Here is a 23,418-nt window from a genome sequence, read left to right as displayed (position 1 = left end):
TCAACAAATGAAATTAAAATCACTTAGGACATTAAGAATTTTCCAGAGTACCGAGACAGAAATATGGTGGCAGTGAAACAAATGGCCTTCACTCTGTGAAAGGGAAGGAATTATAACCCCCTATGCCACTATACAACATAATTGACTAAAATTATTGAAAAGTTCAGTGTGTTACTCAAAAATTTAGTCCATTGGCTAACATAAATAGGTGAAAATGGGAAAACAAAACAAAACAAAACCTTATCAACAATGATGTCACCACTGATATAAGTCTGAATTTGATAACAAATTTCCAGAAGCACTGAAACCAGTTGTTGCTATAATAACCTATTCCAAATAAACAAATAATGAAGCAACAACATCATCAGAAAGTTGTTTGAAAATTATCAGAGGGAATTTTTTAGACCCCCAGGGCAGAGATAAGAAGATGCTAAGTGAATAAAGCATGGTTGACTACGGAGAGAAGTGTAAGAAAAGAAGGCAACATGAAATCCTTGAATAAGCAGGTTGAAGAGAGTCTTGATGGAGTGATGTGATGTGCTAAGCAAAGTGAAGTACAAACCACTGACAAATATGCACAAAGGAGGATGAAGAAATAATAAATAAGATTTGTAAAAATTGAATTTATCAATCATCTGGCTTTTAAATTATTATTATTATTATTATTATTATTATTATTATTATTATTATTATTATTATTATTATTATTATTATTATTATTATTATTATTATTATTATTATTTGGCACACCAGCAGGGGTCATCTGTTGACCAACAAATATTTGTCTTCATGCATTGCAAAAATATCTTTGTGTTTATGTAGGATTTAAACAGTGACAGAAAACAAGTCATGGAACTGACCACTTGGCACATTTCCATTTCTTTTGCTTTTGCATTATGTTTCTAGGAAGTTAACTACAGCTTCTTGCATTTGTCACTGTGAGTAATATTCATACAGATCAAGCACTTAGTCTTTGTATGAGGTTGGAAAACTCATAGCGTTTGGGAAAGAATGAAATTTATCCTTCAAATTGTGTGCATCAGCTTATGAGCTCATGATCTGCATACTCTGGCAGAAATAGCCAGTCATGCACCTGCTCTTCTTTTAGCCTCCTTTAGATCTTCTTCCCTTTGTGCAAGGTCACCACTGATAACAGCCTAGGCCAGTGGCAAGGAAAAGGTACACACTCTGTATTTTTTGCAGTACCCTTTGCTTAGACAGTTTAATTGCAACAATACTGCTGCATCATGTGAAATGCACTAAAGAGTTGCAATGATCATGATAAAGCATAATGTGACATTTCATTAGATAGAGGGTTTTTCATTCCTAATAGAATTGAATAGCCTAAGAACTGACAATTATTATTATTTATTTTTATTTTTATTTTTATTTTTATTTTTATTTTTATTTTTATTTTTATTTTTATTTTTATTTTTATTTTTATTTTTATTTTAACATACCACAAAATAAATAATGAAAACAAAAATCTTTGAAAATATGAGTTTTCTGTGGGAAGGACAAAGGTCTGAGCCTGTAGAAAGGGAATTTCAATTTTAGTTTTTCAAAAATCTTCCTTAGTAATTCATACTTGCAATATCAAAACAAACAAAGAAAGAAAAAAAAAAACAAAAAAAAACAAAACACAATTTAATTGCAGATGAGTAATTACATTTCTTTAATCCATTCTTTTTCTCTCTTAAATACTATAGAATGAAATGGGATGAAGTAATGTTAGTACACATTTCAGGACCTGAAGGAAGAGAAGATGGAAACCCTTTCACTACAGGGAACAAGTTCACAGATTCGCATAAATGTCCCTGCCTTCTAAACATGTCCTTTTCTCCATAACTCATATTGACTGAAAAAGTGAAACAGTGGAGAAGAAAATGTCAGCAAAGCTGGCAGAAAATAGTAGTGGATGCAGATAAACTCCAACATAAAGATTTCCTATAATCTTATGCCACTGCTGTGACAATAACTTAAAAATACCTTTTCCTATCTGCTATTATAGAGTTTTGACATTTACAACTGCCTTTAAGCTGCCCTTGAAGCCAGTTCTTTGTGTAACAAAGGTGTAATATATTTTCTCTAGAAAGTTTGTTTTACTCTGGGATACCATCCACAAACTCTGCATTTGAATGCAGATATTAGGTAAACAGACACATGATTCTTTCACAGAAGTAAGCACACTATCAGTGCTGAAGGAATACATTTGAGATTCATATCCGAAATCTGTCATGGCTGGCTCGGGTGGTATGCCTGGATATCTGGGTTCTCTGAAGCCTACAGAGAATAGTCGAGGATACTTATTTAGTCCACTCTCCATAGGTCATCTCAGTCTAGACTCCCTTAGTGCTCATCTATATGTAGTTTTACTATCCCTAGATATTCAATGTGTCAAATGACAATAGTAGATAAGGTCATAACCAGGTCTTTTTCTCATTCCTTTCTCAGTCTGACCTATTTTTTTTGTCTCAATGAAAGACATTGAGCAAAGTGGTAATCGAAAGAGAGAAACAACTGCAAAGCTGCCCTGTGCCAAACAGACCTGCTGCCAAACTGTCAGAGTAGTTAGGAATCTCAGACTCTTTGATGCCCTTGAGGTCTCAGACACATCTGCTTAGGAAAACTGCCTTATTGCCTCTGAGCCAGCGAGGCAAGCGGCTGTGTTCTGCTGAAAGATGACTAGGCTGCCATGATCCATGCTTAGCTACAGTGCTCCAGGAACACTTCCAAGCACATAGATCTTAATAGGACTTCATTAGTCCAAAATACATATGCCTGTCTCCTTGCCAGCATCCTGGAGTATATTACCCTGCATTGCTCTTCATAGAGCATAAGATTAATCTGATAGGGTTAGCCCTTTTCTTCATATTAATGGTGTTTCCCCAGCTACTTTCCTTCTGAAATCAGCACCTTTCTTGTCTGCTTCATTTCTCAGGAATATTGGAGCTGATGATGCTGTGATAGAAAACCTGTGGAATTGGATTTCTGACTGTGGAAAGTTTATAATAGATACTAATTTCACACTTTTCAAAAGAGAATGCCAGCCTCATTTTTTCCGTCTGGCTTTATGACAGCTGCAACCAAAAATTGACAGAGAAGAACTAGGGAATATTGGCACTTTAGGAATCAACAGGGAAATACCTGTGAATTGTCCCAAAAGAATTAGGGAGGGCTCCTTCAAAAAGGCGATACAGCCTATAGCCCACCTATTTTGCCCCTATACCAATGTACAACAGATAGGAAACAAGCAGGAGGAGTTGGAAACCACTGTGCAACTAGAAAACCATGACCTAATGTCTGTCATGGAAATATGATGGGACAAATCAAACAAAAGGAACACAGCAATTAAGGGCTACAAGTCTTTCAGAAAGATAGGCAGGGAAGGAGGGGCATGGTGTTGCCCTCTGTGTTAAGGAAGGGATATATATTACGAAGAGCTGCCTCTGAGAAACACACAGAGACAGGTTGGGAGCTAGTGTGTGAAAAGTTAAGGTCCAGACGAATAAAGGTATGGTTACAGCCTACTAAAAGCCACCTAATCAAGGGGAGCCTGTTGACAAGGCCTTCCTGCTTCAGCTACAAGAAGCACTGAGCTCACAGGCTCTCATCCTGATGGGGGACTTAATCCCCTGTCTACTCACTGAGAAAGCTACACAGGAGGCTGTAAGTGACCCAGGAGTGTGTCAAGGATAACTTCCTGATCCAGGTTTTTAACAGACCAGCCAGAGGAGAAGCATACTGGACCTGGTCCTCACCAGTACATATAAAAGTACAATAAAAGTACATACAAAACCTCATGAAAGAGGTTTGAACTGGAGGCAGTCTGGGCCGCAGTGACCAAGCCCTAGTTGAGTTTGTGATCTCAAGGAATATGAGACTTGCAAAAAGCAAAATCAGGACCCTGAACTTTGGTAGAGCAAACTTGCAGCTGTTAACCTAGTGGATGACATCCCCTGGGACACTGTCCTTAGGGACAAAGAAACTGATCAGAGCTGGCAGCTCTTTAAGGACTTCAGAGTGCAAGATTTGGGTTTGTGACTCTGTGATCTGCTTCTTCTGCAGCTGCAGATTCCCCTGTGTATCCTGTGGAGCAGTCAGCTCTCTCTTGCCCACCTGCATATCCTTATGTAGATCACTTGCTCATCTCTTTTCGCTTGTCCAAACTTATATCCGGGACTGCTTCACTACGGATGAAAAAACACCACACTAATTAGTATAGAGCACACATTCTGGATCAGTAGCATCAATCTTTTACTCAGACCCTTAATCTGAGCCATCTTCAGCTCAGACTACTCTCCAAAACCTCGTATGAAGGTTTATTTTATATATATATATGTATATGTATATATATTTATTTTTTTCCCCCCATGGATTTACCACTTTCTCTTAAATACTTCAGTGGTCTTTCCTCTGGCCTTGACAAATACAACTTTGCTCCGTTCACACCTATTCTGAACAATGTTGCTAAGATCATTTTTACAGCTTGTGTCTCTGACCACACCACATTTGTCTAGGTATCCTTTTCCTGTCTTCCCTTCTTCTCCATGCCTTTCTGTATATTTCTATTTCTTCATGTTCCATGGATTTTGTATTGGGGGCACAGGGAGAACAGGAATTTAAAACTTGACGCCAAAGACAATTCAGTTAATTTTCAAAATGTAAATTCTATATGCTTATTCCTCTGTAAGTCCTGGTCATAACATCTCCCTAAGTAGTGCTGCTTATTTTAATGATGAAATCTAAGTGAAAATATCAATGCCAGTTTAACCAGGGACTTGTTACAACACCTTCATGAGAAAAGGAGACCTATTAACAGTTTTCTCTGAAAATGAAAGAGCTGTGATTTTCTGCTCTGCATGTGTTTTAAAGACCCATAATACATTGCTATATTGGCCTGAGTGACAGCTTACAGTCCCCATTTGGGAGGAAAAAAGGGGAAAAGGAAAGACAGCTCATGTCTGTAGCAACCAGGTGTTACAGAACTGCACAGTGCCAGAGAGTTCCCTATAAATGAGCTCTCTGCTTGCTAAGCAGTCCTGTTTCCCTTGCACAGCCCATTCATCTTCCTCCCACTGGGCAGCATGAGCTGCAGAATTAACTGCTGTCTTGGGGCTGTGTTCACTCTCTTGCATGTATCCAGCTTGGCAAATAAGCCTGTCCCACGGTTTTAAATTAAACAAAGTAACAAACAAAACAAACAAAAAAGTCAACCAAAACCTCTTTGTACATCCTTTACTGGTGGGTTTCTGAGGCAAGAAAGATGCCAGCAGAGAGGTGTGCTTCTGATCCTCACTGCAATCACACCTGAAAAATCTTAGAAAGGCTGCTCCTCTGCTGGCAGGAGATGCCTTCTCTATCTGTCTCTTTTGAGCGACTTGAATATTTTTGGTGTACTATTCATGGTCCTTCTCTTATCCTGACTTCACACTAATGCAGCTTGATTGGCTTGCTAGACTAAGTTTAGCTCCATGGAACAGAGAGAATCTAATCCTTCCTTTATGGGTGATTATGATTTAGCATCACTTTCCTAGAGATATATTTGTTTATTAATGTTAACCTTATTTTTCCCTTATCTAACATAGTGACTGACACCACAGGGACTATCCATATTTTTGGATGTAGACAAATTTTGCTTGCATGGTAATATATGTTAGAAATGATGCCACAGCTAAGGATCATCACTTGCATACCACATAAGTTAGTCATGAATCAGTGAAAGAAGAGAGAGAATCAATGGGTTTAGCTAGATGTGAACCTCCAGTGATTTATCCAGGAATTTTAAATAACCTCTGGCCTATGCAGTTCACATTTGTAGTGGTCATTATTCAAGATATCTGTCTGGTTTGGCTACATTTGCCCCTGAAATTCATTTACAGAACTTATATTATAGTGCCTATTGGGGATATGGGCTGGTGGTAGCCTCAATGCTGATTATTTTGTACTAATATAGGAAGCTGTAAAATAATCTGCACAATTTCAAATATATTGTAATGTATTGTTGGCTGAGAATTAACTGCAAAATATCTCAATGCTTTGTTTAATTGTCTTTGAAATGTAAAAAACTACCTCTACATGTCAACTTACATTCAAAAGAACTTGCATTCAAAACAACTGTGCTACATGTATGAAATAAAGTTAAACTAATTCGATTTCCTATGGGGGAAAAAAAAAAAGTTCTCCAGTGTTTTACAACTAGTGGAGACATCAGGGAGTGACATGTTATAAATGTCTCAACAGATGGAAGATTTGATCTAAAAATGTAGAAAAAGATACTCACAAATAATTTATTTGTCAATTGGTGGGGGAAAAAAGAGTGAATAATTTATTTGGTCAATATTATTCAATCATCAATAGAGCTGGTAGAATAATTTATAAATTTTCTTATGAATAATTTATTCACCAATTGATGGTAGGAGGAAATTAATGAAGTAAACAATATTCAAATAACACTGAACAGGCTCTTAGACTCAGGCAGGGCAGCCACACAGGAGGAATGGATTTTTTTCTCCTCAGCCTGATGACAGGCTATGCACCAATGCAGCACATCACCAAAGTGCAGCTGCTCTGTAGCTGCTTCTGCAGTTTGCTGGTAGCAATCACCTTTCCCATCTACCCACCAAGGCCAAGAAATCACCAAAGGTGCCCTGACAGTGCTGGGTGGTTTCTCGGTCTTTGGTGGGGAGCAGCTTGGAAATTTGTCATGTAGTAGTCTGCTGGTGTCTGCAGACCGTCTGCTTCTGACACATGCTAGCAAAGGCTGCAGGTGCCATCACAGCCCTTCAGCAGCTTGAAATGTGTCACACGGTTGAGAAATGTGCTGCACCCTGCTTGTGCACGCAAAGTAGGAAGCAGAGGGTTTCCTTCAGAAAGCCACAGGGCAGTGTCCCTTATTTCCAGACAGACTGCGAAAATAAAAAGTAAAACTCCAAGATAATCTAGGAGAAAAAAACTTAACAGCTTAAACTATTTCATTGTACATCCTTAAAGGGGCAAATCGTCAAGCTGCTGAGATCCACAACAGATTTTAGAAGTCTGGTTGTGCAACTGAATCGTGCTGCGCATGAAATCACATGACAAAGTGTTGACATGTAAAGAGTTAAAAATACCCCCCTTGACACCCTGTCTTTTCAAATATGACTTCACAGGCTTGTTACTTTGACAGCTGAAATCACTTCAAGGCAAATCTTATTTGAAAATAATTTCTAGATTTGTGTGTGTGGGGAAATTTAGTAATATTTATTAATATCTTTCTAATGTGGCTGTGTGAGATGGAAGTTTCTCAATGTGTAATGCATTCAGAAACATCCCACTGCCTTCAGACAGAATCCACAGGTTTGCTCTGAGTTCGCTTGATAGCCATTGAATGGATCATTTACAAGTCTAGTCTGAACATTAACCAGGAGCTGTAAAAGAATATAATTAATAAAAATAATTTCAACACAGTTTCTGTTGTACTGTAATCTCACTTTGTAATAGTTGGCATAAAGACACAAATAAAAACTAAGCATGAGGATATGAGCATTTTTTTTTTCTTTCTTTCTTTTCCCATTTTCAAAGCGCTAAATTTAATGGTGGATATATGTGTAGTTTGGGATGGAAACAGATGCCCTTTATGAATAGACTAAGTGGAGGAATCAGCTGGCTTATGCCCTCTCTCAACTGCTACCAGGGTTTTTCTATCCTTTGTTCCTTTGGTTCCTTTGTTAAATATAAACTGTAAGCAGTGAAAACCAAAAAAAAAAAAAAGAAAAAAAAAAAAGGAAAGTTTATGAATTATACACGGTCACAGAGTTTATTAGTGCTCTGTGCTCAGCCTCTTGGGAGTCACTGGAAGAAGAGCTTTGAGCAATTTCTAAATTTTCAAATGGGTTCTCCATTTCTTTATCTCATTCAGCTTTTGATATGGTGCATAAATTATTTATCAGGGCTACCATTATTTCGTTAGCTCGCGTTGTCCTCTGGCACCATGTCTGTAGAACGATATTCATTTTGCATTTGCAATTACTAAACTTAAAAGAAATCAGTTAATTCTTCCTCTCTTCAGTTCTCTCATTTAACAGAATGATGTGTGAAGGACTGGGACGGAAAAAGAATTCCATTTTGACCTTGAATCCTAATTACTCTTTTCATCCTGGCATTTCACCAGAAGTAACTGAAGTTTATGTGGGAAATATTTCTATTTTCCTTTCTCTCTCTCTTTTTTTAATGAGAAGATGTGATAGGAAATAAATTTTTCCACATCATAAATTCACCATTAAAGCTTTAGTGAATTATGTGCTATGCTGGTTAAGTTCAGAGAAGGATCCTTTTTTATATACTTCAAGTCTGTCTCCTGGAAGTTAATTTTTGAAGTATTTCATCTCATAGCCTGCTGGTTGCAGTAAAAGAGACACTAGTCTTTTCCCCCACCAGAGTGTACAATATGTTCACAAACAAATGTTGATTCTGATTCTGCTGAGCACTGCTGCATCCCCACTCAAGGCCACTGTCAGGATTGGGGCTGGATGGTTATGATGCGTTCCTTCCCCTGTGCTGACAGCCACCCAGGTGAAGGACTCGCCTCCTCTCTGCAATAGACACTGCTTTCTCAAACGCAAGATCACAGTCTAGAAGAAATAAGCAACATTATAGTGTTACCTAAGATAATTTTACTAGTACCAGATGTGGATTAATTCATCAATTTCTTTCAGGTAGCAGAGTCTGACCTACAGGTTCCCTTAATTCTTCAGTCCTTGAAGATGCTTCTTTCAGGACTCCATGAAAATTCTTGTTGTTACCTACCTTATTTCTCATTAGAAATATTTATATTCTTAAAAATCAATGTCCTGTACTACTTCCCTGAGCAATTCTTCTTGAGGGGACAGGAACTTTTAGTCTTGTAAATTTATTAATTATATTGCGTATGATCAAATTTAATGTATCTAGTAGTCTGTGGGACTGAGTACCCTTAATAACAATTAATAACCCAAGAAGGTGGGATGATGACAGGGGCCACATTGTTGCTAACAACAGAACCAAACTCTGGAGAGCGTGGTGTGAGAAAGGATACCTCCTTACTCCAATTTATTGGTCTTATTGTTATTTGTTTAATAGTTATCTACGGAATATGAAGTTGCAGAGATGTGTTTATGTTGTGTTAGGTCAGCACAGGAAGTTTCTAACTTGTTTTATAAAATGTAGACATAAAGTAGGTACAAAGGAACCATGGAATTGAAGTTTTATATATGAAGAGAACCTTGCTCTCTTCTATTGCAAAAGATCGTTGTTACGTTTATACTTAACATTTACTCTTTCCTTCCCCTTTGAATTTGTAGTTTTTGCCTCTGAAGGGTGTTTGTTCAGAGCCCTTGACAGATAAAGCTACTCGCAGAAGAGATGCCAGATTAGCCTCAGCAGAAGAAAGTTTCTCTAGCTACACCTTGTCAGAGGAACAGTTCAGTGCCTGAGAGCCATGTCTGCTGGGATTCCAGGAGCAATTTTTTTTTAATGCAAATACACAACTCCTAGGCAGAAAAATGTTTCCCTGATGTGAGGCCACTGCTCTCCCTGCTCTCTTCTCTCCAGCTGCCTGTTTTTTTCCAGGAAGAAGCTTCTGGGCTTCTGCCCAACCTGCCCATGCTCCCAGGCAGCCCAACTTCAGGCTTTGTTCACACTGTTGTGTGAAGAACAAGGATGATTAAAAAGAAACCAACCCTCTACGCACATTCACACTTCTTGTCCTAAACCCTCACAGCTCTATCAGCATATGCTGCAGAAACCAGCCACAGAACTATGAACATGTTTGTACCCTTTGATGCACCAGGCAAGAAAGAAAAAAAGAAATCTTTTATCTCTTAGAACACTAACAGCTTCTTTCCATCTATGAAAATAACAAACACTTGCTTTGAAATGAAGTCTGTCAGCAGAATATTAATGGAAAGCACTTCTGCAGACTAGTATCTAGGATCTACTCTACAGTGTAAAGGTAAAAAAAAAAAAAAAAAAAAAAAAGAAAATAAAGGCAACCACCCAGTTGTCTCCTATCAGAGAGAGACTGTTCTGCACAACACTGTGTGTCCTGTTACTTCTAAGGTTACTGCGGGGACCAGCCCCGGCACATGGAGTTTCTCTTGTAATTGCAGCCTCTGTAAGGATATAAATGTTACACAACAACAGCAGCTGCTAGGCTTATCCCTTGAACAAACAGAAGATAATGCAATTGAGTTTGCTTTTGGCCAAGGAAGGTCTACTCAGAGGGTAACATAATGCTTTGGATAAAATTGTGGATCAGATTATTTGACACCAATTTAATACTTGGGATTCGAGAGCAGGCAGTTGCTGCTACCGTGGTGTCATTCCTATACATTTCCCTACAGTGTCCCAAGCCTTGATGGCTGCAATGTTGTGATAACAGGACAGCTCCTCCTGCCTGCAACTGCCTCTCAAATTGCAGCTTGGAAATCATACACTCCATTGACAACTTCTTCCTCTGCGCAGGGTTACCATTTTTCCACCAGATCCTTCCCCTGCCAGCTAACAGAAGTAATCGAGCTGAGACCTCTGCTGTGACTGGCAGTGCATTGAGCTGTACCAGCCATCTGCTTTATAGAAAGGCAGATGTGTTTGAAATTTCTGTAGAAGAACAATACTATTATTATTTCTAATTAATAGTCTACAAGGACACAAAACCATTCCAAATCAAATTAAGTCCCAATCAAAAAAGTCAAGAGTGATTTCTCATTGATTGCATTTTAAAGTCAACTGAGTTGAATTTTTTTTCTCCACAAGATATAATAGCTTAGTGATAGCTGTCTTTCTAGTGAGATTGAAACTGAAATGACTGTGCTTCTTTTTTTTTTTTTTTTTTTTTTTTTTTATTTCTTAATATTTATTTTAATGTAATCAATTGTTTAAAGGAAGATCTATTTTAATTAGAATGGCACAGCAAGGTCTGTCAAGCTTATGCTCCTCTGGAAGTTTATTATGAAGTTGTGCAGAAAGAAAAATGCTCTGTGTGTTTACTCTCTCCCAAAGGGCAAGATGAAGTTAAAATGAGCCTTTGTGCCTGCTAGCACATACAGACCCCATGGGTCTCCTAAATTCCTGCTCTGCAAAGGCTGCTGCATACTGAGAAAAGGAAATATCGTCGCCTTTCTTCAGAATGGCAGATTAAGTTTTCCCTGGTTCCTCCTTTCTGAGGATCAGACTCTAACATAACATATATGGATGCTAAAGAGCCCAGATGGCTAGTTCAGCTTTAAATTAATAACATCAGCACTCCAGTCAGATGGGGGATGATACAGCTGTTAAGTTTGTTCAACCCCACCCCTTCTGTGTGTTGCACTAATAGTTTAATTTAGTGCTGCTTGCATTCCTCTTGCCCAAATTTCAGGAAACTGTTATTGAATAGCAGTTGCCTCTATTTGGCCATGAATACTCAACATTAGAAGAAGGGATGCTGCGCCTTGTTTCAGACTGTGACAGTTAAAACTCTTGAGAAGCTGTAAAAATATATCTAACAATATCGGAGTTAAGTCTTTTGATGCTACAAGGAGGAGATGTTGTAAAAGTCTGAGTCTCCAAATTCCTGAACTCTTGGTTGCTCATGACTGCATTTCAAGGGGATGTTAGTAAAGGAAAAAAAAAACACAGTATGGAGCAAGCACTCTGTACTATGCAGGATGAATGAATAAATCCCGAGTAAGAATGATCATGGATCAGTGGAAATCAATACTACAGGACATTTAATGGTGATGCAGGAAAATCTGTATCACTGTGAGTGAATCCTTGGAAAAACAAATCAATATTAAGCCAGTCATTCATTACAGAATGACCATGAAAATGATGGGGTTTCAGTATTAGAATCTAAAAACTGGATAAAGGCATACAATGTTCTCCACAGCAAAAATAAATAAATAAATAAATAAATAAATCCACATTTCATTGTATTTGAACAATCCAACTTACATTTTGGGCAGAACCAATATTGAGTCTTTGGCACTTGTCTAATGGAAAGAGTGACTTGCAGAGGTGTCTACAATAACAGAGAGGTTATCCTATTAGAGAAGGCCATGGACAGCTGTTCCTGTTTACAGTATAAATTTATTTTTCTCCCATTGTTTCCTTATGTTCTTGAAGGGCATTTAAAGTTTCTGGGGAATTAATACATATCTCTTCCTTGTTATTTCATTCAAAATACGAGGAAAGACTGAAACTGGCTTTAGTATGTGCTATGTTCCAGTCTCCCTGATGAGGTGACATCTTCCTGTTGTGGGTCCAAGGCTGCATTCCTAAAGGACAGTACTTTGCACTGGGCTCTGTTACGCTGTCAGAGCTCCAAGCCTATCCTCCAGAGGACTCTTTAGCTCTCTGAGGAATATACCTATATACCATTAACTGTTCTCAATTGTAAAAGTGGTAGAAAACTCATTATATTCTTGCACTATGTTTTCCTTAACTAAATTATATTTGCCACTGTAAAAGACCTATTGATTAATTTAATAGATCTTTTGTTCTTTCTACAGATTGATGTCTTACTTGTTATCTTGCCTTCTTGTGCATTCTTCACTTCAGTCTATTTAAGTATTCTGAAAGCTTTATAAGATTTTTAAAATTCTTTATTATTTTGTCCCTCATGTATCAGCCTGGACAGGGGTGAAATCACACAGGCACTCAGCAACTACCAGCCACAAACAGGTCCTGTCCCCCCCTAGGGTAGTGTCTGGTGCAAAGATGACAAGTGCCAAAAGGATTTGTCACTCAGAAAACTGACATCAGGAACACTGGGCTAAAAGTTGACTCCAATCCCCAACAGGACTGCGTACGAATATATATGATTTTCCTTTGTCTTTAACAGAAAATATTCTGACAGCACTTCTTGGTTCTCATCTCTCTTTCAGCTGGAGCCTTGGGAAGCCAGTCTAGGTGTGAAGCTGTAATAAATCCTGAGGACCACAGCAGAGGCAACAAGAAAACAACTATTATACCAGTGTGATAATATAGTGGGTAAAGTGATGGGGTAGGGGAAGCAGGACATAACACTTGATGATAAAAGTTCTCCCTGGTCAGTGTCCTAAATGTCAAAAGTGTCACCAAGCAATTTAATACAGACAGCAATCTGACTTCAGAGCCACATGGTGGAAAGTCATATTCCCCTGGATGGTAGTCTTAAATCACTATCTCAGCCTGCACAGTTCACACTGTACTGAGTATCTAGGCTTTTTACAAATTTCCCATCTGCATACAGCAATTTGCTTGTTGATGTTTAGACATGATTGACATAATTTGACAATCTGGCTTATTAGTTTGCTTTGTAACTATGTAAAACACTGACAATGATTACCCCAGTTGACTGAGGACATGTTTCCTGTGACACAGTAAACAAACGTAGCAAAGGAGGCTTTTTCCAAGTGATTGCTCCAGTCCCCTAATGAGAATGTTAACTTATTTCATCAGCTCTGCACTACACCAAGCTTCCTAATGAATCCTGAAGTCATGCAGCTCTGTTTCTTCAGCCTGGGGTACAGTAGCTAGGATTGCATTCCAATGGTCTTTTCTCCCATCTTCAGCTGTGTTATAATGAAGCCATTTTTTTTTTTTTTTTTTTTTTTTTTTTGATAGCCTGCACAAGGGCATTTCTTTGAAAAAGAATATATTTCCAAAATTTAGTTTCAAAACCAAGCAAACACCTTAGAGGAGTGTTTATTCCTATAAATCAGTGTCTCTTAATGGAAAGAACCTGATGAGAGAATGAGTAATGATAGCTAAAAAAAAATAAGAATGAATCAACCTGCTCATTAACCTGCTTGCAGAGTAAATCCTCTGTGCTCTGAAGGCCAGGATTTAAGACAGTTCCTTTAAATCAAAGGTTTTTTTTTTTTTTTTTTCTTTTTTTCTTATGAATACTGTTCTTCTCCTCCCTTCTGTAAGTTATATTTGGGTCTTCAATGGCTATATGTAGGGGACATTTTTCAGGTGACTGCAAACATCACTGCTGATTTATATGGAGGAAATAACACATGGTATTCCCAGGGGAGAAAATCATTACCTTGGTTTTGGTGCATCTAATTACAATAAGCCTCAATCACACTCACCATCTACCCTAATTATCGAGGGAATTGGCAGTGTTTAACAATGAAGGAAAGAGTGCTCCCGTGTCCAATTAAGGTTTTCTTTGAGGATTAATAAATCATGTCTCATCAGCCCCACTGACCCAGAGGTGTTAATCTTCACCTTATCACTCTAATCTTGAAGTAAAATTCTGCAGATCAAGAGCAACAGAGTGGTTGAGTTAATTGTTCCATTAAGTTGATGAAGTCTTTATGCCCATGTCCAATAATATACTATTCCCTAAGCATCTTTCCGGGCTCTGCTACAGAACAGAAAACAAATAATATAAAGAGTGCCACAACCATTGGTTGCAGGCAAGCAGTGGTTTGGACTCTGATCTGTACCTGTTTTATATGACTACTGATGCTACATTCACACACTGCAGCAAGACAATGAGAAGATGATAAAGAGTGAAGAGAGGTTTTAACACATCTAAATGCAGTTGCAAAAAGAAATAAATCATATAGTCAATAATGTAAAGAGGACTTAACTGTTATCTGCCCTGTAAACAGTATCCTTGATTACAAGGCATAAACAATACTGTTTTATTTAAGGGCAAATATCCAGATATTTCTCTGGTAAGTTTTTCTTATTGACAAACCTACAGTAATCATGGAGAACACGGGAAATTGAGTTAAAATATGCTCCTAACCACTACAACAAATTAGAAAACAAATTTTAACTGCCTTCCCAGTCTACTTGTATTTGTTTGTGTTTCTAAGTATTCAGTCATGTAAGATTCTTTTGGCGTGAATATTCACAAACGTACTGAGCTCACAGTAAAAAAGCAATTTCATAAACATTTATTTTAAAGAAGTTCCTCTTCACTATGAGAGCTGAGAAGGAAAGGAAATGGGAATTGTTACCTTTCAGGGCATGGGTCAAATACTTGTGTCACTGAACAAAGGGAGAGGGCAAAAAATGGGATCAAAGACAATAATTTCATGGGGTGGGTAGAGGGGTGAAGGGAGGTGGACTGGATTTGTGAAAGGCTTTTTAATGCATAATCTTTTTTTTTTTTTTTTTTTTTTTCCTATTCACACATTATTTCCTTCCCCCCTCTGCCTCTTTTTCTTCTATACAAAACACAAATCTGATTTGCCTCTTGCCCCTCAGTCCAGCCCCAAAGCAATGAAACTCATACTCTTCCAGGAGTGAAAGACTAAAAATGCTGTATTGGATTCAATAGCACAGGAACATGTGCTTAAAACAAGACAGGCATTAAATGAGGGTTAAAGAGTTAGTTGAGAGGAGATAAAAATAGTAATATTTTTCCCCATTCTGTCAAAAATACAAGTTTTATATATATATATTCTGAAGCTCAGGTAAAGCCTCTTATGTTACACACTGAATTCACTTCTGAATAAACACCTAAATAAGAAAATACAGCATTAAACAACATGACTGATAATGTTTTTCAAAAAGATTTCTCAGATAATTTTGAACAGTTCTCTTAGATGCTATTTCATTCATATTATTGTTTCTTTTTTTTCTTTTTTTTTTTTTTTCCATCTTGAAGACATTTCAAATAGATTCATTTTAGAATGAAAACAGATAAACTATTATCATGTCTCCTCTCTATGCCCTGTGCTAAGAAATGGGATATACCATTATACTGACTTCAAAGCACTGCATCTGTAAAAATGACAAGTGACTTACACATCAAAGCATGCACCTAATAAAGCACCCACACCAGATCATTAAAATGATTATTTTCACCAATAAAGTTTTGGGATAACTTGATTTGCCTCTTTCCCACTACTTGTCATCTTCTCTGCCTTCCAAAAATTTATTATTCAATAAAATACAAGGCATGCAATATTCCCAAGGTCACTCTACCATTCTCCTTCAAGACTTCCACTAAAACTCTCTTGTAGTATAAGAGTATGAAAACAAACAAAGAAACAACAAAACACAAAACCAAAACAAAACACAAACAACAACAACAAACCACCACCACTGCCAAAACACAAAATTAATCCTCCCTTACCCTCAAGCCTAAGAGGATTCAAACTCACATATCTCACCTCCCAAGAGAATTACAACCTTTCCATTTATGGGCTGGTGTCTTTATGTATGTGCATGCATGTGCAAATGTACAGAGACAGAGGGACAGACAGAACACTGCACTACTTCTAAGAAAGGTGTTTTATTTTACATTAAATAATTAAGGATTCCTTGGGCTAGAGAGCAGGACAGAGCATGACTAGAGGCAGCAATTAGGACATCCATCAAGGACAGGGAACACCTGGTTTTTGTTCTTTGCTTCAAAAAATACTCATTATTTAAATCAGTGACTGCTCTAATTTAAATACCTAGCTGAGTCCTTGCCCCTAGACTGGCTGACGAAGCATGTGAGCCCTCGTGTTCCATGTGACTAGTTAGGTACATCAGAAGGACTTCCAGAAAAAGAAGTATTTTTTAAGTCTGCTGCACTGGGACAGTTTCTGGCACTGGGTATTTGCTAGGGCATGATTTTGTGAGGTCACTGCCTCATTGGGTAACCACAAAATTCAAACACATCTCAGAAAGCTCAGGATTCAGTAACAGCTGTATTACTTTTCTGCTGCACTTGTGTTTGACTGGTTCTTCTCACAGGGTGGAAGAGATGGTAAAACTATGTCAGTATCTTTTTCTGGGTAAGCTTTAAGAAAAGCAATGGCACTAGTTCCCCAGGTAAGAATCCTAGAACAAATTGTGAGATAAGTTCATCTGATTCGTGTCAGTATGGAACAGTACTAGGGCCACATGGTATGATGAATGTGACCTTCTGTCTTACATACCCTTGTATAACCACAAGTCTAAGAAAAACAGAGTGGTTAATGTATATAATTCTTGTATTTTGCAAAGGAATGTTTTAGCAATTCGTGTCAATAGAGAGCTTGAAGGGAAATGTATTTGTAGGTTTTTCCTTGAAGTCTCTGATATGTGGGGGGTTTCAGAATAACTGCTAACTATTATGACTATTGCATGGGACACTATGCAAGTCTCTGATATCTGCCCAGGAGATTAAGGAGACAGGGAGAGCTGAAGAACAACTAAAAGACAAAGCTTGCAGAGGATGTTGCACAAGTCTCTGACATACAGCCAAGTTGGACAATGGAGAAGGACAAGGAGGAGGAAGACTATGAGCCTTCAGCATGAGAGACCCCCAGAGACCTTCAGAGGGACCACCGGAGACTGATACGCATGCTCCAGTAGGAGGGTTTGGATTCCGGAAACTAATTATAATAACCCTGTTTTTTTTTAGAAGTAGTAATGAATATGTATCAGCCTAGGAGCATAAAAATCAGCTGCTTGATGTAACTGGTGTGCATCTTGGTGGAGCAGAGACTCCTGGCACACCCAGCGCTGTTTGCTTACCTCTGTTCCTTTAATAAATTGTAAACTTTGATTATAGTCCTATTTTGAAGACTGAGCCATTTATTACAAAACCAAAGGTGAATTCTTAAACAAAACAATTCTCTACCCATTTTTCTAGTCACTCTGGTTCACAGAAGTACCTTCAGAACATACCTAAGGTTGGAGTTAAGGGATACAGGATTAAGTACTGCCAACACTTAGGTAACTCAACTGGGTTATCAAGATTTAAGTCCATGCTCCAGAACAAATAATTAATCATAATTCTCTATTCGCATTAGGTGAATGGATGAAATATCATACAAATATGTGAAATGTGTCTGGTTCATCAAATATAGAAGGAAGGCTTTGGCACCTAGCAGTAGGGCAGAATGTATATCCAAGAATATTGAGAGAAAGATGTCCCTCTAGCCAGAGGTAAATGATTCTTTCCCCTTCATTTAATTCCTGGTTTGTCTAGGTACTTTCCTGTGCAGTTCCAAGGTGGAGCACTGCACCAGGGACTGAGGACTCCAGGAGATGTTAATTAAATACTCTACATATCAGTACATGTCTTCTACCTGAATCTAGGTAGGTATAACCTATGTCTCTTCTATTTAATTCTTCAGATGTATAGAAGGAATATGTGTTTCCAAAGTTGGATGAAACCATACACATTATTTTCAGTTATTGTTCTTAGAAAACAGATGTGTGAGACAGCACTGGAAATTGTTGTATTGACAAAATAAAATCAATTATGCAAAGAACATTATTATGAGACAACTAAAATGTTTGTAAAGTAGTTAATGTCAGATTGTTCCTATTCATGCATTTTTTAAATAGATTTATAAAATGCATCCAATTCATAAGTGTTTTACCTTTCATACTTTTTGTTAATTTATTTTATATTAGAATCCACTAAGTGATTATCTCTGCACATTTTTTTACATAGCAGTAAAATAATTTTATATCTTCTTCCATATCCCTCTGCCTGAATTTTAATAATAAGTCTGAATAGTTATAAATACAAAGCTGAAAGCAACCTGCCTGACAAACTAGAATGCATAAAAAATCTGAGTTCTTTCCTAACCTGTGACAAATTACACCAAGTTTGTACAAGATATTACCTTCTTGTTTTTTCTCTTAAAACAAAACAAAACAAACAAAACAAAAACAAAAGCCTCTGCATTTATGATTCTCATTTTGTTTTGCAGCAAAAAGTAAATGAAATTAAAAGGGACTAAAACCTGTTTAAAGTGATGAAAAATGAAAAGGGAACCTTGTGAACACCTTTCTTTCAATTGCTTTTATTTCATCAGCCCATACAACTGGGCATCTATCTATAAATCAGTTGCAGACTTTAAATTCAATTTGCTGGAACCATAAAAATGATTTATTATTATTATTATTATTTTTGTAATTTTAATCAGCAGGAACATGAACCACATCAATATGAAATTGATAGGAGTATTTCCACAAACTGAAACATACTTCGGGCTACACTTCTAATTTGCTCCAGAATTTTTCTTGTTTTGGGACACACTTTTCCCCTAGTGGCTGGAAAAATACCAGGTTACTTCTGTGGTACTTGATCTGTTTTCCTGTACAATTTAGAATATCATTTCTATATTTTCAGTTAGAAATAGTTCTTTTGTCATTCTGGGAAAACAACAGTTGAGGTGAGAAGGGTGTCAGCTGCAGAATCTGGCACCCAGTAGAGATATGGCTTGCAGGGATTCCAAGAGGGCAAGCTAGAAGTTGTCAAAGTATCTAAAACTTTGAAGAAATGCCAATAAAGTAAATAACATCTCAAGGTTGCTTCCATACTAAATACAACCCTTCTTTGTTGTCCTTTGTCAATTCTTAGAAGATCTGAGTTGCAATAGACTGTCTGCCACATCCTGTTGTCACCTCTAAGCAAGGTATAAAAAATTAGTTCATTAGCAGGATTCTTCATCAAAGACCTGGAGGAGTATTTCTTGCTAAGATGTAGCAAGGTAGAAATTTTAGTTAAAAGAGCCTAGTAGTAGTTTTTAATCCAGTAGAAAAAGCTATAACATTGATTTAGTGATAATTGCAGTTTGTATTTGATTCTTTACAGAAAAAAAAAGGGGAGGGGGGGAAAGGAGAGGAGAGGAGAGGAGAGGAGAGGAGAGGAGAGGAGAGGAGAGGAGAGGAGAGGAGAGGAGAGGAGAGGAGAGGAGAGGAGAGGAGAGGAGAGGAGAGGAGAGGAGAGGAGAGGAGAGGAGAGGAGAGGAGAGGAGAGGAGAGGAGAGGAGAGGAGAGGAGAGGAGAGGAGAGGAGAGGAGAGGAGAGGAGAGGAGAGGAGAGGAGAGGAGAGGAGAGGAGTAACTGTTATCTGTATTTTCCTAAACTATTTTGTTTATCCCTAGCTGAGGATGATGCAAACTCAACAAATAGTATATTTGGATTACATCTCCAAGATCACCCCTTTCTTTTCTGTTAGTTTCTTCCCAACAGAAAGGGTCTTGTAGGGTCTCTTGCTGTAGACTCCAACTTTCCAAAGGGAAATTCTTTCCGTGTCTACTCCATCTGAGTGCATGCCTCCCCAGGGATATTAGGATTCCCTTTCTGCCTTTTTTCTGTCCTTGGTTCTTGTTGAGTGCAATTTATATCAGTACAAGTACACATTTTTATTGCAAGCAACGACTTTTTTTTTTTTTTTTAATTGGGTTTGCTCTGCAAGTATTAGCCTACAAGCTCAGTCTGGAAAATTTGTCCTCTCTAACATTTGATTTCTTCTCTTTGTCATTTATTTTTCCTCACCTATCTATTTTCTCAAAAAATAAATTTTGTCAACATTGCTGCTCGCAGCATGGTGTCCATACTACCTCAGTAAAAGAAGGAAGTTTGATGTCTGGACATATGTAGTCTTGTGGAAAGGGGTCTTACTTCGCTCACTGACAAGCTTAGAAGTATAGCTAACAGTATTTCCCAGGGGATGGGGGGTGGTCTTGTTAAAAAAAAAAAAAATAAATAAAAGAGAGAGAGAAGAAGAAACAGAAAAAAAAATCAATATTGACTCTTGACACATTTTCATTTACATCCCTGCATGGCTTTCAGTCTGGGCACAAATCAATAAGCAGCTTTTAACACTGCTCAACTAGTTTGTTCTATGTAAAAGAAGAGAGATTTGCCTCAAGTGGCTTGTTTTTCCCTTTGGGCTCAAGGCAGGCTCTCTGCCATTAACACAGTGTGGTTCTTCAAAATGAAGTTGAGTTTATTTGACTGCTCTTTCTGTGACTGATCAGAAGAGCTTGAACTGTAATATTAATCACACAATGTTTTCTTCATCACCACTTACAGTCAATTGACTTTGTACTTAGTGAAAGCATCTCAAGCAGCCAACTCGATGTACCAGAGGGCAAGAAGTCAATAGGAGGAAGAAAGATTTAGTTTCAAAATACACATTACACAGCCTGTGGAGCTGCTGCCACTGAAACTCTGGGCACTTTATCATGCTGCAGATGCGCTGCTATTACACGTTTGTTATTTGCATGATGAAGGCGTCTATATCATCTTAGTTGTTTTCCTTGAATAAGTCTTCTCAATCAGCTGCAACTTCAAGATCAGTTCTGCATGGGAGATGAAGAGACCAGATAGTTTCTCCAAATTGAGCTGGGTTCAAATACTACTTAGTTTCAATTCAACTGTCCAGATTTCAGCAGAGAACTGACCCATGAAGCAGACACCTTCTGTTTCAGCCAGACTGATGACTGTTACTCAAATGCCAGGCATATGTCATGCTAATAATACTACCCATATGCTTAACAAGTGCCAGTTTGCCTAAGCTACCATTAATATTTCATAGCGACTTGCATACAGTGGGCCTTCTAAAACCACATCTTTAATATACATCAGATTTTGAAGATAGACTAGGAGTACAGATGCCCAGAGATACAACATAATCAGATGTTTTCCTGAAGTCTCAGCACATCAGTTCAGAGTATTTCTAGCTCAGAAAGCCTCCACAGAATGTTCCATGCTAAACAAGTGCATATAACACTCCAAAAAACAGCCTAGAGGGTACATTTATTGCATGTAATAACTTAGAAATGTTTTTTTGCTGTTTTGTACTCTGTGGGAAGTACAACATGCCATAAACTGGGCAGTCATGACTTTTTTTTTTTTATGGAACATTTTAAACATGTACAACAAGAGAATTCCCACTTGTATAAATTTGCTCATTGACTGATTTCATTGCTTTCTTGGGGATGTAGTGGTGCAGAACTAATGTAACACCTAGCACAATGATGACCCTTTGTCTTCTTTTCTTTTTCTCCCTAATTATGTACATGCATAGATATATGTAGTAATAAAATAATGTATAATAAATTAATGTGTTCATACTGAACAAGTTTCTGATCACCTTATTAAGCAAACCATATATATATATATTTTTTTTTTCCTTTGTGAATGAACCAAAGCTTATTGAATTGATAGAATTAGTATAATTTGAATAGAACACATTGAGAATATTTTCCTTGAGACAGATTTTTTTGGTTGTGAATTTTTCAAAATTTCCATTGACTGGCACAAATTATGAAGCGGCTGTCAGTCTTGGACCAGGCAAATCAGTTTTTATTTGACAATCTAAGTTTTCTTGACATTAGTCTCTTAGGAGTTTAGAGTTACAGGACAACATGTGTTTCCCAGTGGAAAAGAACAGACTCGTAATAAGAATAAAGAAGGACTTTCAAGGACACTCACAGAGAGAAGATAACAAAGGCTTTCTTTAAGTCTATATTCTTATTTGGTTGGGAGGGGGATGTTAAAAACATATTATATCAAAACAGTGAAGAAAAACAAATAAAAATAACTGTCCAATTAAAATATATCTGAACATTAATCTGGAATTCAGCTCTGCATACCATCCGTTTTTCACTATTCTTTTACCCTCAGTTCTTAATACAAATAACAACATGCACTTATTCTCAACTTTGTCCTCTGACATTTACAAAATAGTAGGAAAAATTCATATTAATTGCTTAATTAGGAGGCATAAAGGCACATTTCCTGTGGAACAGATCTGTTTCGATACGACTTGTACACCATGTACTAGTACCAGACGCATAAGGCTTGTACTGCTACTCACCGGAAAGCCCATTAAATGACAAGTCCATAAGCACACTCCAGCTGTTTTACAATGTTTCACCAAGAGGGGTTGAGGCAAATTACCCCTGTTTAGTGGGACTGGCTATCACGTAACAGTTAGAAATGCAGACAGTGCACAATACAGCGATCAGCACTGTGCTACAGGGCAGCAGCAGTGGGAGGTTGGGAGCCGAGCACTCCTCAGCAGCCCAGTTCTTTCCCTATCAAGTGACAAACAGTGGGCACACCACAACGATTGCAATGCCTTTGCTCAGCTTCCTCCCCACATCTTCTGAAATTCACCGACTACTTAGACACAAAGTATGAGAAGCACTTTTATGTCAAATTTATAGCAGAAATAAAATTTCACATCTATTATAAGAATACTTACAGATCCTGTGATTGTTTTTATACATCTCTGGTGTTATGTACTTACAAAATTCTTTCTGAATACATGTTATATAAAATATCAAATGAGCATTATATATCTGTTGATAGAATAAATTGTAACATACAAGATCATCAAAGTAAATTTAAATTTTACGTTCTTGTCAGTTAAAATTAAATTAAATTTTACTCCTTAATTACTAAGAAATAGACTAGTATTGAAGAACGTTTCCCAGGACAGAAGCTAATTGCCAGGGGAGAGCTGAAGGAGACGATGGGCACTTGGAGCTGTGTATAGAGGACAGAGTGAGACTGGAGCTGTCTTCTGGAAGCTTCCAGCTCTATTGCGTTAAGCTCAACATGATGGACTATTTCAACTCTGTCTATCCTAGTTCAGAAGTGTAGTCTAACAGAGGTAATACTAGGCAAAGTGTCAGTGGCAGTGGGGTGAGGCTAAATTGCTCTAAATCTGAAATAGAGCCT

General features: G+C 37.6%; 1 protein-coding gene across 6 annotated transcripts in view; it reads right to left on the bottom strand.

Moving 5' to 3' along the window:
* The window catches only part of HS3ST5 (heparan sulfate-glucosamine 3-sulfotransferase 5), a 196,949-nt gene that overhangs the window by 11,361 nt on the left and 162,170 nt on the right, over positions 1–23,418 (bottom strand). Inside the window, exon 1 of one of the 6 annotated variants that reach the window (XM_068677671.1) lies at positions 22,550–23,103. The exons of the other annotated variants lie outside the window; for them this stretch is intronic. The gene's annotated coding sequence lies outside the window, so the exon portion shown is untranslated. Of the gene's footprint in view, positions 1–22,549; positions 23,104–23,418 lie in introns of those variants that run through there. 6 annotated transcript variants of the gene reach the window in all.

The sequence above is a fragment of the Anas acuta genome, chromosome 3 (assembly GCF_963932015.1).
Source record: "Anas acuta chromosome 3, bAnaAcu1.1, whole genome shotgun sequence".
NCBI classification, from domain to species: Eukaryota; Metazoa; Chordata; class Aves; order Anseriformes; family Anatidae; genus Anas; species Anas acuta.
This window is presented reverse-complemented; position numbering and strand designations above follow the sequence as displayed.